Source organism: Megascapheus bottae, chromosome 16, assembly GCF_031878675.1.
Source record: "Megascapheus bottae isolate mThoBot1 chromosome 16, mThoBot2.hap1, whole genome shotgun sequence".
NCBI classification, from domain to species: Eukaryota; Metazoa; Chordata; class Mammalia; order Rodentia; family Geomyidae; genus Megascapheus; species Megascapheus bottae.
This window is the reverse complement of record NC_143524.1, coordinates 55079639-55091936: the sequence shown is the minus strand read 5'-3', so window position 1 is coordinate 55091936 and position 12298 is coordinate 55079639.

Sequence of the window (12298 nt, the reverse complement as noted above, 5' to 3'; positions counted from 1 at the left end):
GATCAGGTGCATTCAGGGTGGTATGGCCGTAGACCCATAACATTATTTCTATAGAATGTATATCCCATCATAGACTTTTATGTCTATGTAGTTACGTTTCATTTATACTTTCATAATAAGAAGGAAGATGAGATCAAGCTCTCAAACCAGAAATTGAAAAGCTGATTGTGTCCCAACTTTGAAGTCCTTTGGGTACCACCAAGATAGCCATTTTATCTTGACTAACTATAAATGAGTAACTTTTAAAGCTGCTAGTAGATTTGGATATGGGATATATTAATCTCAAATATAGCCCAAGTGTTGGTTTTGAAAATCTAGAAGTCTGTTTAAATGATAATGAAACAGTAAGAGTCTATTTGGATGTAGACATTCTCATGCTGTTAGGAAAGCTACAAAAAAGAACCAGAGGATATTTGTATAACAGAGAAAAGTGCTCCCCTACAGTGTCCATAGTCCCTTGAACAAGAATATAAAGAAAAGAAGATTGTTTTTCTTTTTCGGAGTTGATAGGCATGACATCTATCCTTAAATTTGTGTTGCTTAGAATGTCTGAAAAGGGCAGATTCTGTATTCTTGCTGTACAATGTATTCAATCACACTTCCACTTGTGAGAGTAGATTTGGGATGCCTGTGATTCTAAACTAATTCCTCCTATTCCTTTTGAAAGCACAGCTTCTTCTATACTGGAGAAAGATATCTGATCTCATCTCATTTCTTATTTATAAATCCAGTTCCCTGCCCTAATCTTTCCCACTTCTTACCCAAAGCAAAATGGTTTCAAAGAAACTGAAGTTTGGCATTTCTTTTGCAAAGTGCCTACTTTTTTCCTTATATTTTTATTGTACTTATTAGAAGGGTTCACCTTGTATCCATTTTTCCTTTAAAATTCAATTAAAAAGCTTGTACAGTTAGTATGTCCAACCATAATTCCATATACTATATCTAATTCTGTTAACTCAATTCAGTCATTGAAGTAGTCAGAACTCTTTGATGGCAAACAAAAGAAATCTAATCCAAATTAACATATTATATGAAGTAATAAAAAGACATAAAAGAGAAGGCAAGAATAAGGTCTAGCTCTCAACCCAGAAAAAAAAAACTGAACCCTCTGTCCTGAGACTGTGATGTTAAAATTTCCAATCTCCACTAAAACCACATAGCTTGTATTAGAAAAGGATGGAAAAGGGGGGGGAAAACGATAAACAGTGAGAAATTGAAAGTTTAGTCTCCAATCATATATCTAACATATCACTTATAATTTTGTCCTCAAAGCTCACTGCAAATTATTTATATAGTTGGTTAGTTCAATTTGAAAACTCCTTGTAGTAATGCTAGCTACTCAGGATGCTGAGATCTGAGATCTGAGTTTTTAAGCCATCCTGGGCAGAAAAGTCCATGAATATTATGTCCAATTAAAAATCACAAAAGGAAATACTGATAAATAAGCAAGCTTCTTTGAGTAACAGTATGTGTTCTATTTTTTTTTCATCCTTATTATTTTGGTTTTGGTTGTACTTGCTCATCTTTCTTGCTTAGTAAGTTTTCTACTATTTGACCCCACATGTCCAGTCCAGCTTTTGCTGGCTAATTTCAGATTAAGTCTTGTAGACTTTTCTTCCCAGGCTGGTATCAAGCTGCATCCTACAGATATAAAGAATTCTGAGTAGCTAGGATTACAGGCCTAAGCCACAGGTGTCCAGTTTGGTATATGCCATAAATATACGACCCAAAGAATTAGATATCTATTCTCCATAGTTTTATCTGAAGCACAAATCAGAACTTTCTCCTTAACTTTCCTAAGTTAAAATAAAGAAGACATTATGAGATAACCAAGGGACAACAAAAGAGATGAGAAATAACATAGTACATTAAAAACAACAATCACACATTTTATGGCTCTTGTTTCCATATCCTGGAGGTCCTTTCATTTAGCCTCATTCTATATGGCCTTATGTATCTAAGTTATCTTACCTTTTATCTGGTATATTTTATATATGTTTATTTGAAATAGGATAGGGAAGGGAGAAAAACAAGATGAGGGGAGGAGGTGAAGGGAGGGAAATGGAGACAAAAACATGAGAAGGGGTCTCAATGTCTGTGAGTAATGCACCTTATATCTGGCAAATATAATGTTACCCTTCTATTATTTACAATTAAAAGGAATATTAAAATAAAAATGCTAGTAAAGTAAATTTAAAAATAAAAAAACAAGAATAATCTAGGTGGTATTTATAACTCATGTTTCAAATAAAATAGCTCCTCTGTAAAAATTTAATACTTCACTGTGTCTTCACTGTTAGAATTCTGAGGCTTTCATCTCTAGTGGTAGAGGTGAAATCTCTAAGTGGATGGGTTCAGCTCTTTTTTGTATGTGTCTAAAAGCAGGAAGGAGGATTGTCGGGAGATAAGGGAACAATATGTGTATGTGACAAATGCATAGTAAATCTAAGCTCAACAAATACCAGTTTGTGGGCTACAGTTTTTTGGATGGGCCCTCATCTCATGTAGGATTAATATCCCCAGAGGCTTAACCCATAGGTTTGGTGACAGCGCCTCACAACCTCAGGAGCATCGGGATTCTCTCCCTGCTTGATCAGACCCCTAGATTGTTTATGAATGTCTGTGGGTAATGTCTGCAGAAAGGAGTTAAGGATTTTCTTCTCTTAGAAATTATCACATTCAGCACAAGTTATCCTGATGTAATGATATAGTTATGTGTAAAGTATATTATTATATTGGAAAAGTTTGGAAAATACAGATAACATAAGGAAAGCCTCTCATGAGATGGTAATACATGCCAGTTTTTGTCATTTGACCTCATTTTGTAAAATTTTTACACAATTAAATCTTTGAAAAGTGACTACATGGGTAAAAATGACAATTTTGTCACTCTAATATGCCACAATTTATTTAATTACTATTTTATGATGGTGTTTCCATGCTTTTCTACTATACATAAGATTAATAAACACACATCTCCATAATGTTTTCTGTAGCATTGGTTCATATTTATTAGTTGTCAATGGAATCAAAGGAGATAAATAACTTTAATTTTCTAAAACCTATGTGATTCCAGCAAATGTATATGAATTGTCATTTAAGGTAATCAGTTCCCCCATCTCTTCTGTCACTGGAATTGTCATAGAAACAAATACTTAAGTGAGATTCTCAAAGTAGAGATAGAAAGAAGATTCCCTTTGTATTGATATATGTACCAAAACTAGGATCCCAGGAGCTAGTAGTTATTTAGATGAGGAGACTCTTGTCACTGGGAACCAGTGGCTCACACTTGTAGTAATGCTAGCTACTCAGGAGGCTGAGATCTGAGGATTAAATTTTTAAGCCACCCTGGACAGTAACCACATCAAAAACCAAGGTAGGGGATTGGCTCCAGTGGTAAAGCACTACTACCAGCTACAAATAAGCAGGCCTCATAAACGTGAGGGCCTGAGTTCTAACCTCAGTACTACAACTTAAATGTTTATCAAAAAACATGTATAGCTATTTTCTAGTATTTACATACTACAGAAGGATATGTGAGCTTAAAAAGGACTGAAGAATATCAACATGACACAGCAAGAGTATCCATTGGTCATTATTTTATTGGAAAAAGAAAAAGGCAGTAATAGAGTTATATAAGTCTACTTATATATATATATATATATATTATCCATGGTTTCTTCAAAAGTTATATACATATATATGTATGCATATATATGTATCAATGTTCATAAAATTCTAAAAACATAAAATAATTTTGTATCTACCTTAAATGCCAAACTACTCTGCGTGAAATTATCTAGAAGTAGTCAGCCTACAGTTGTGATTCAAATGGTAGAGAGGCAGTCATGAGCATAAAGGCTGAGCAAGACATGAAACCCTGAGTTCAAACTCCACTACTGGAACTAATCAATCAATACATAGATGAGTGAGAGAAAGAGGGAGAGGGAGAGGGGGAGAGAGAGAGAGAAAGAGAGAGAGAGAGAGAGAGAGAGAGAGAGAGAGAGAGAGAGAGAGAGAGAGAGAGAGAGAAATTGTTGGCAACAAGTGAAGGAATTCCTTTTTCTTTTTTTCTGGCAGTAGTAATTAGACTTTGAGCTAGTCACTTTTCAGCCTCATATAGATGAGGCAGTCACTCTACCACTTCAGCTATAACTTCTAGCTCTTTTTCTGATAGAATGTGACATTTTTGACCATAGCTAAACATGGACTACATTCCTCTTTCCCACACCTCTTTTTTTTGCCAGTCCTAGGCTTGAGCTCAGGGCCTGAACACTGTCCTTGGACTTTCTCAAGGCTAGAGCTCTACCACTTGAGCCTCAGCACCACTTCTGGCTTTTTCTATGTATGTGGTACCAAGGAATCAAACCCAGGTCTTCATGCATGCTAGGCAAGCACTTTAATCACTAGGCCAAACTCCCAGCCCCCACACCTCTTATACAACTGAAATTACAGGCATGATTCATCACGACTAGCTTATTTGTTGTGATGGAGCCCCCACTGACGTTTTGCCTGATCTTCCAAGCTCTTCCTCCTCAACAGCTTCGATTAGCACTGTGATCTGCTACACCAGGCATGAGAAGAGACATCCAACTTCTACTTGGATAGTTTTGGGAGGTTTTGTGTTTGTTTTTATTTTTTTGCAATGAATATGTTACTTTTGTGATTATGTCTAAGAAAGAACAGAGAGAGCACTCCTTTAATGTTATTTTTACTACTTACTAAAGAAACTGTATTTTAGAAATTTTGACGTGAGATTAAGAAGGATCGGTGGAAGATGACAGTGGTTCAATGTGAGTCTTTCTGAGCTCTCGCCCAGATACTAGTTGTGGCATCGTAGGAGAAAGTTCATACCCAAAGATCCATCCTAAGTAACTTTAGCACCACAGAGATCTCAGTCAGAGAGAAGAAAGGCAGGAAACAGGCGGAAGAAGACAGCGGAGCGTGGAGTGGCGCTAGCCCCTCAGCTGCTGCGGAGACAGACTCTCTACCCAACCTGAGCAGACAGCACTTCTCGGCAGCACAGACCCGTTGGCTCCAGACAGAGCCACACAGAGCCTGCACGAGCCCAGAGCCATCACCCAGCCGAGCACGGACCTGCCAGCTTCACGGAACTAGAAAATCCAGCCATTTGTGAGTACCTCCGAGGAGAAGTTTCCACTTCTGCTCGTGGAATGGCATTGGGAAGGAATCCCCTCCCCAACCAGCTGAGAGCAGCGCCATCTTGACTGCTGGCAAAGACCCAGCCAAACCAACTGGAGCCTGAGAAGTGGTGCTGGCAGTGCCATCATCCAAAAGGGCAAAGGATTTCCCAGAGGCAGCTTAGCTGGAAGTCTGCTCCCAGCGCTAGCTGAAGTCCATCCTCTGCGCAGGGCCGCAGTCCTGGTAAACAAAGCAGCTCATGACTCTTCCAGTTTCTTTTTTTTTCTGCCCAATCAAGCAAACTGATTCAAAAAACCACAAAGCCAAATCACAAGAGAAAAAGACTTTTTGAAGCATTTGGATCCCGAATTTAGTGGAGACACAAGTTTCCTATCCTGTCCCTCCCCCCCAAAAAAGAATACCCTTTTTTTTCTTTTTTTTTCTCTTTTTTTTGCTCCTTTTTTCTTTTTCTACCCCTTTAATTTGCATTTTTATGTGTTCTTTTTTGGAGAATTTTACCTACACCTTTTTTTTTAATGTTATGATTCTTTACTTTTTTTTTTCTTTTCCCACATTCCTTCTGTCATTGTGGTCGTTCCTAGAAACATAGTGACAGCACTGGGTACAGACTGGATACAAATGATATTTATATTGATATTTAATCTGTTGGTTTTTAATCCTAGTATTTCTTGCCTAAGAACTCACAATGGTGTGGAATATCGCCCCACCTTTTTCTTTTTTTTCCTTTATTTTTTCCTTTCTAAAATTTTTATCATTGAACACTCCTATATGTATATATAAATATATATATATATATTCCTCTTTTCTCTATATATTTTTCTTACTCTTCTTATTTTCAAAGTTTGATCTTATTTTTTCTAAACTTTGTACTCTTTTACCTTTCTATCACCTTAGGTCAGTTATCCTTATGCTATCTCTTTTCTTCATTACCATATTAATCTTACACTCCTACATTATTCTTTTTTACTTCCCCTCTTGTCTTTCATACTATTTTTCTATCTCTAGTCCTCTGTTCATCCTTCAACTCTTATAATGCATGGGTCTACAGTGGATGGTTGTTGAGCAATACTGTATATCTAGGTGTTCAATTATACTCTAGGTCCAGAGGGACGTAAATACAATAGAGAATAGGTTGAGGTGTTTATTGTTTTGGTCATAAAATGGTGATCAGTGGTGGTATTAGACTTGTCTGTAAGTGCACAAAAAAAGAGAGAATGATAAATACCTATCTAAAATTGTGAACATCTATTGTCTGGCCAGCTAAAGAGCTTTAGATTGCTTATATCTTAAAAACTATAATCTTGTGCACTATTAATCATGCTCCCATTTTCAAATGGGCAGAACAAGAAACTCAAGAAAAATGTCAAATCAAGGAATAGCATTTCCCACCCAATATAAACAGGCAATGGAGCATTCAATGGCAAAACTAGAGGAGAGTCCACTAAGTGCAATACAAATGCAATTGATGAACATGATTAATGAAAAGTTTGAAAACATACAGACAGAGTTATGGGAGGAAGCCATATCTAAATGAGATGAAACCATAAACAAGGAGATATGTGAATGAGAGAGAGTCATAAAGGAGGCCATAATAAAGGTGTTTCAAAGAAAAATGGACGAATTCATAGAATCCACAAACAAAAAGTTGACCGAACTCCAACAATAAAGCTGCTGAGCTAACCACACAAATGGAAATCAAGGAGTTAAAGAAATCCATACATGATTTAAAACAAGAGATGTAAGGCATCAAAAATGAGCAATTAGAAGGGAGGGAGATGAAGAATAAAGTAGAAAGATTTGATAGCAGGTTAGAAAATGTGGAAGAGAGAATTTCCGGGGCTGAAGATAAATTAGTTGTTATAGAGATAAAACAGAAAATGAGTCAAACCAAATCTAGGAAATATTAGAGAAAGCACATCGAGGAGGTTCTGGAGAAAGAGGTCAATGGTATTGGAAATATACTTTAAGGAATTATCTCAGAGAACTTCCCAAATACCCAGAAGGGCAGGCCTATCCAGATACAAGAAGCTTTCAGAACCCCAAACAGACCTGACCAGAAAAGGACATCCCACCATCACATTATAATCCATAAAGGATCAATAGAGATCAAAGAAAGGATCCTTAAAGCAGCCAGGGAAAAGAGAACAATCACCTACAATGAAAAAGCAATCAGAATAATCACAGATTTCTCAACAGAGACCATGTAAGCAAGAAGAGATTGGAAGGATATATGTCATGCCCTTAAGACAAATAACTACCAACCAAGAATACTATATCCAGCTAAGCTCTCATTCATAACTGAGGGAATAATAAAAACCTCCCATTCCGAGGAAAAGTTGCAACATTACGTAGCAACCAATCCAGCATTACAGATAATTCTCAAAGATGTTCTACACATTGAAAACCAACACAAATGTAATACTGAAAAAGAAATCCACCTAAAAAGCATACCATCTAAGTACCACAAGGACTGTCAAGCCACAGGCCCTAATGAAATCTTTTTAAAATGTCAGGAACTAGTAAATATTTTTCAATCCTAACCCTAAATATCAATGGAATTAATTCTCCAATTAAACAGCATAGACTGTCTAGTTGGACCAAAAAGCAAGATCCATCGTTATGCTGTCTTCGAGAGACACATCTTGCTCAAAAACCAAATGTTTTTTTGAAAGTGAGAGGTTGGAATAAAGTTTATCAAGCTAACATCCCCCATAAACAGGCTGGAGTTGCCATCCTCATATCAGATAAAATAGACTTCAAACTAAAATTAGTGAGAAAAGATAAGGAAGGTATTTACATACTATTAAAGGGATCTCTCCTCCAGGAGGATATAACCGTCCTAAATATCTACACACTTAATCCCGGAGCACCAAACTTGATCAAGCAAACTTTACTCTCACTGAAATCATACATAGATTGAAACACAGTGATTGTTGGTGACTTTGATACACAACTCTCACCTATGGACAGATCAACCAGGCAAAAACTGAAAAGAGAAACCTAAGAACTGGACTACTGTATAGACCAACTAGATCTAACACATCTGCAGATTATTTCACCCAGCAACAAAACAATATACTTTTTTTCAGCAGCACAAGGAACATTTTCCAAAATAGACCACATTTTAGGGCATAAAACAAACCTATGCGGATTCAGAAACACTGGAATCACTGAAATTATTCCCTGCATTCTCACAGACCACAAGGGCATCAAATTGGAACTGAACACCAATCTCCACCAATGAAAACTCTGTAACTCATGGAGATTGAACAACATATTGCTGAATCACCAATGGGTCATCAAGGAGATTAGAATAGAAATTCAACAAAAAGGAAACTTAACAAAAAGGAGCACATAAAATACCAGCTCCTGTGGGACACAGAAAAGGCAGTACTCAGAGGAAAATTTATAACTCTGAGTGCTTACAATAACAAATTGGAAAATCACAAACCAACAATTTAATGTGTCACCTTAAGCTCCTGGAAAAAGACCAATAAACCAACCCTAATCCCAGTAAAAGGAAGCAAATTATTAAAACGAAAGCAGAATTAAATGAATTGGAGTCCCAAAAGACTATAGAAACAATTAACTAAACAAGGAGTTAGTTCTTTGAAAAAAAATACCAAAATTGACAGACCTTAGCAAATCTTACTAAAAAAAAAAAAGAAGAGAACATACCCAAATAAACAAAATCAGAGACGAGAATGGTAATATCATGACAGAAAATACCAAGATACAGAGCATCATGAGGGAATATTTTTCAAACCTTTATGCCAACAAATTTGAGAATTTAGAAGAAATGGATGAATTTCTAGCCAATATTAACTTACCCACAATGAATCAAGAAGAACTAATCCAACTAAACAGACCTATTTCAAGCACTGAAATAAATGTATGTGAAGCAATGTACCTTCCATCTGGCGAATGTAATGTAACCCTTCTATTAATTACAATAAAAAATATATGGGAAAAAAACCCTAAAAAAATAAAAGAAATGGCAATAAGAGACCTTCCATCTAAGAAAAGCCCGGGGTCAGATGTATTCATAGCTGAATCCTATAAGGTCTTCAAAGCACAGTTAACACTAATAATCCTCAAGTTCTTCAACGAAATTGAAAATGAAGGCTCTTTACCAAACTCATTCTACAAAAGCAATATAACCCTCATCCCCAAACCAGACAGAGGTCCATCAAAGAAAGAGAACTATAGACCCATTTCTTTGATGAATATTGATGCAAAAACTCTCAACAAAATACTGGCCAACTGTCTACAACAACTCATCAAAAACATCATACACTATAATCAAACAGGATTCATCACAGCGATGCAAAGCTGGTTCAACATACGCAAATCAATTAATATAATTCAACACATCAACAGGAGCAAGGACAAAAATAACATGATCATCTCAATAGATGCGGAAAAGGCATTTGACCAGATCCAACACCCCTTTATGCTAAAAGCTCTGGAGAAACTAGGAATCCATGGAACATTCCTCAGTATAATAAAGGCTGAGTATGACAAACCCACAGCTAGCATTATACTAAATGGCGAAAAGCTAAGGCCTTTTCTTCTAAAATCAGAAACAAGACAAGGATGCCTACTCTCTCCACTCCTCTTTAACATAGTATTTGAATTCCTAGCTAGAGCAATAAGGCAAGAATCAAGCATAAAGGGGATTCAAATAGGGAAAGAGGAAGTGACACTTTCCCTCTTTGCAGATGACATGATTCTGTATCTAAAGAACCCTATAGATTTCACTCCCAAGCTCCTTGAGCTGATTCAAAACTTTGGCAAGTTAGCAGGGTATAAAATTAACCCGCAATAATCAACTGCCTTCCTATATGCCAACAGTGAGAGGAACTAGGCAACTCCTTTTATAGTAGCCTCAAAAAAAAAAGTACCCAGGAATTAACTTAACTAAGAATGTAAAGGACCTTTTTGACAAAAACTGTAAAACTCTAAAAAAAAAAGGAAATTAAAGCAGAACTGAGGAAATGGATAAACCTCTCATGCTCCCGGATTGGAAGAATCAACATCGTGAAAATGGAAATCTTACCAAGGGCTATCTACAAATTCAATACAATACCCATCAATATAGCAATGTCATTCTTTAAAGAAATAGAAGAGGCAATCCAAAATTTCATATGGAATAATAAAAGACCCCGTATAGCAAAAACACTTTTTGCAGAAAGAACAGTGCATGAGGAATTCCAATACCAAACTTTACACTCTATTACAGAGATATAGTGACCAAAACAACTTGGTACTGGCATGAGAACAGGCCTGAAGACCAATGGAATAGAACTGAGGACCCAGATATTAAACCACAGACCTATGGCCACCTAATCTTTGATAAGGGAGCAAAAAAAAAGGGGAGAGGGTCAAATTTTTCATTGCCAATGAACTCCAAGACCACATGGCTACCAATTGAGCAGCAAGACCCAAAGCTTTTGAAAAGTCAATGCAACTTATTCACTCATGACTCATCCCCAACTCCAGCTGATTAGCAGAGCACACACCACTGGTAGCTTTTCATATCCAGGCCTGACTTCTACCAAGAAGCTCACATGGCTTCAAGGCAAATAAATTCATTTCCATCTGCAGTCTTCTTCTGGGAAACCACACTGCCTACTCTTTTCTGCTCATTTTCTCCTACAGACTTCATAACAACTTACAAGCAGGGATAAATCCTTCCTTCGCCATTAGGAAGAGAAAAAAGAAAGCCCCGAGGGAATCTACAGAGCACAGATGATCTAACTTCAGGCTAGCAGATATTCACTAACTGTGGGAAGACAGTTATGTATGATCTGGCCTGACTGTTAACTGGGCTGTTGGTTGACAGTTACTTGGAAAAAAAATAAACTCAAATGAGATTGTGTTACCTCTGCTCTTTTATTTATTACTCATATTCATTATGGAGAGATAGAGACATATCAGGCATTTATAATATGCTCACTGCTCTGATGTATAATTTCTCTGTGCTATATATTTAATCCTTTTAAGACAGTCCAAGCTGCCTACCATTCACTTCGCTATATTTATAAGCAACGAAATAGAAGCCCAAAAGAGGGACATAAATTTGCTCTAACTCACACAGAAAGAAACATTGGTACAAGCTTCAAGGTGATATGTCTGACTTTAAACCTATAATCTCCCCCTTAGCACTTCATGTTGCCAGTCACAGTATTTTATTGATGCCCAGTGTCAGTCAGTGAACTTGCACAGGTTTGATGGATTGTCTGATCTATTGATAGTGCTTGCAAAGATCAATGTATCTTTTGGCAAAGTCAGCCCAGTTTTCCAGCCAAGGTTCAATTTGGCCTGTATCACATGTGCTTTTGCTTTCAGGCCAGTTTGTGCAATAGAAGTCTTCAGAGCCCATACTTCTCTGGGGTGTGCCTCTTGAAGCTATGTGAGGACTGTCTCATTTATTGAGTTTTGCTTGAGACAAAGTAGAAAATCCATTCCAAGATACTGTTAGCCAAAAAATGCAAATGAACTTGAATCTTTTCATCCTGAACTTGAAGCTTAGTAGATCCTCCCTGAAAATCAAGATTTTAACACATGAGACAAACAAGGGGAGAAAGAACAATTTTTGTCCAGAAATTTATAGAAAACAAGGCAAGATTTATGAAAGGTAAATGCAAGATGTGAGCAGGCAGTGGACTCTTTTTGCAAAAGGAAGCAGGTAGCCTGGCTTATTCCAAGGCTTTGTGGGAGGGGCCTTTCATTTGCTCACTGTCTCAGGATTCAAGAAACAGATTCAAGCTAGCATAAGACCCAGAGTTCTGATAAGGAATTGAGAGCACTTGATGGTATGCAATAGTGAGAAATAAATTGAGCCACCTAAGACCTAGAAAATCTTTGAGCTATTAGCCCTTCAGTCCAACCAGCTGGAATTATGCCAGTTACAAAATGTCTCAGCTACAAAATTCACTAGTCTCTCTCTCTCTCTCTCTCTCTCTCTCTCTCTCTCTCTCTCTCTCTCTCTCTCTCTCTCTCTCTCTCTCTCCCTCTCTCTCCCTCTCTCTCTAACTCTGTCCCTGACTCTCTTTCTCTCCCTCTTTCTCTCCCCCCCTCCCCCCCTCTTCTCTCTCTCTCTCTCTCTCTCTCTCTCTCTCTCTCTCTCTCT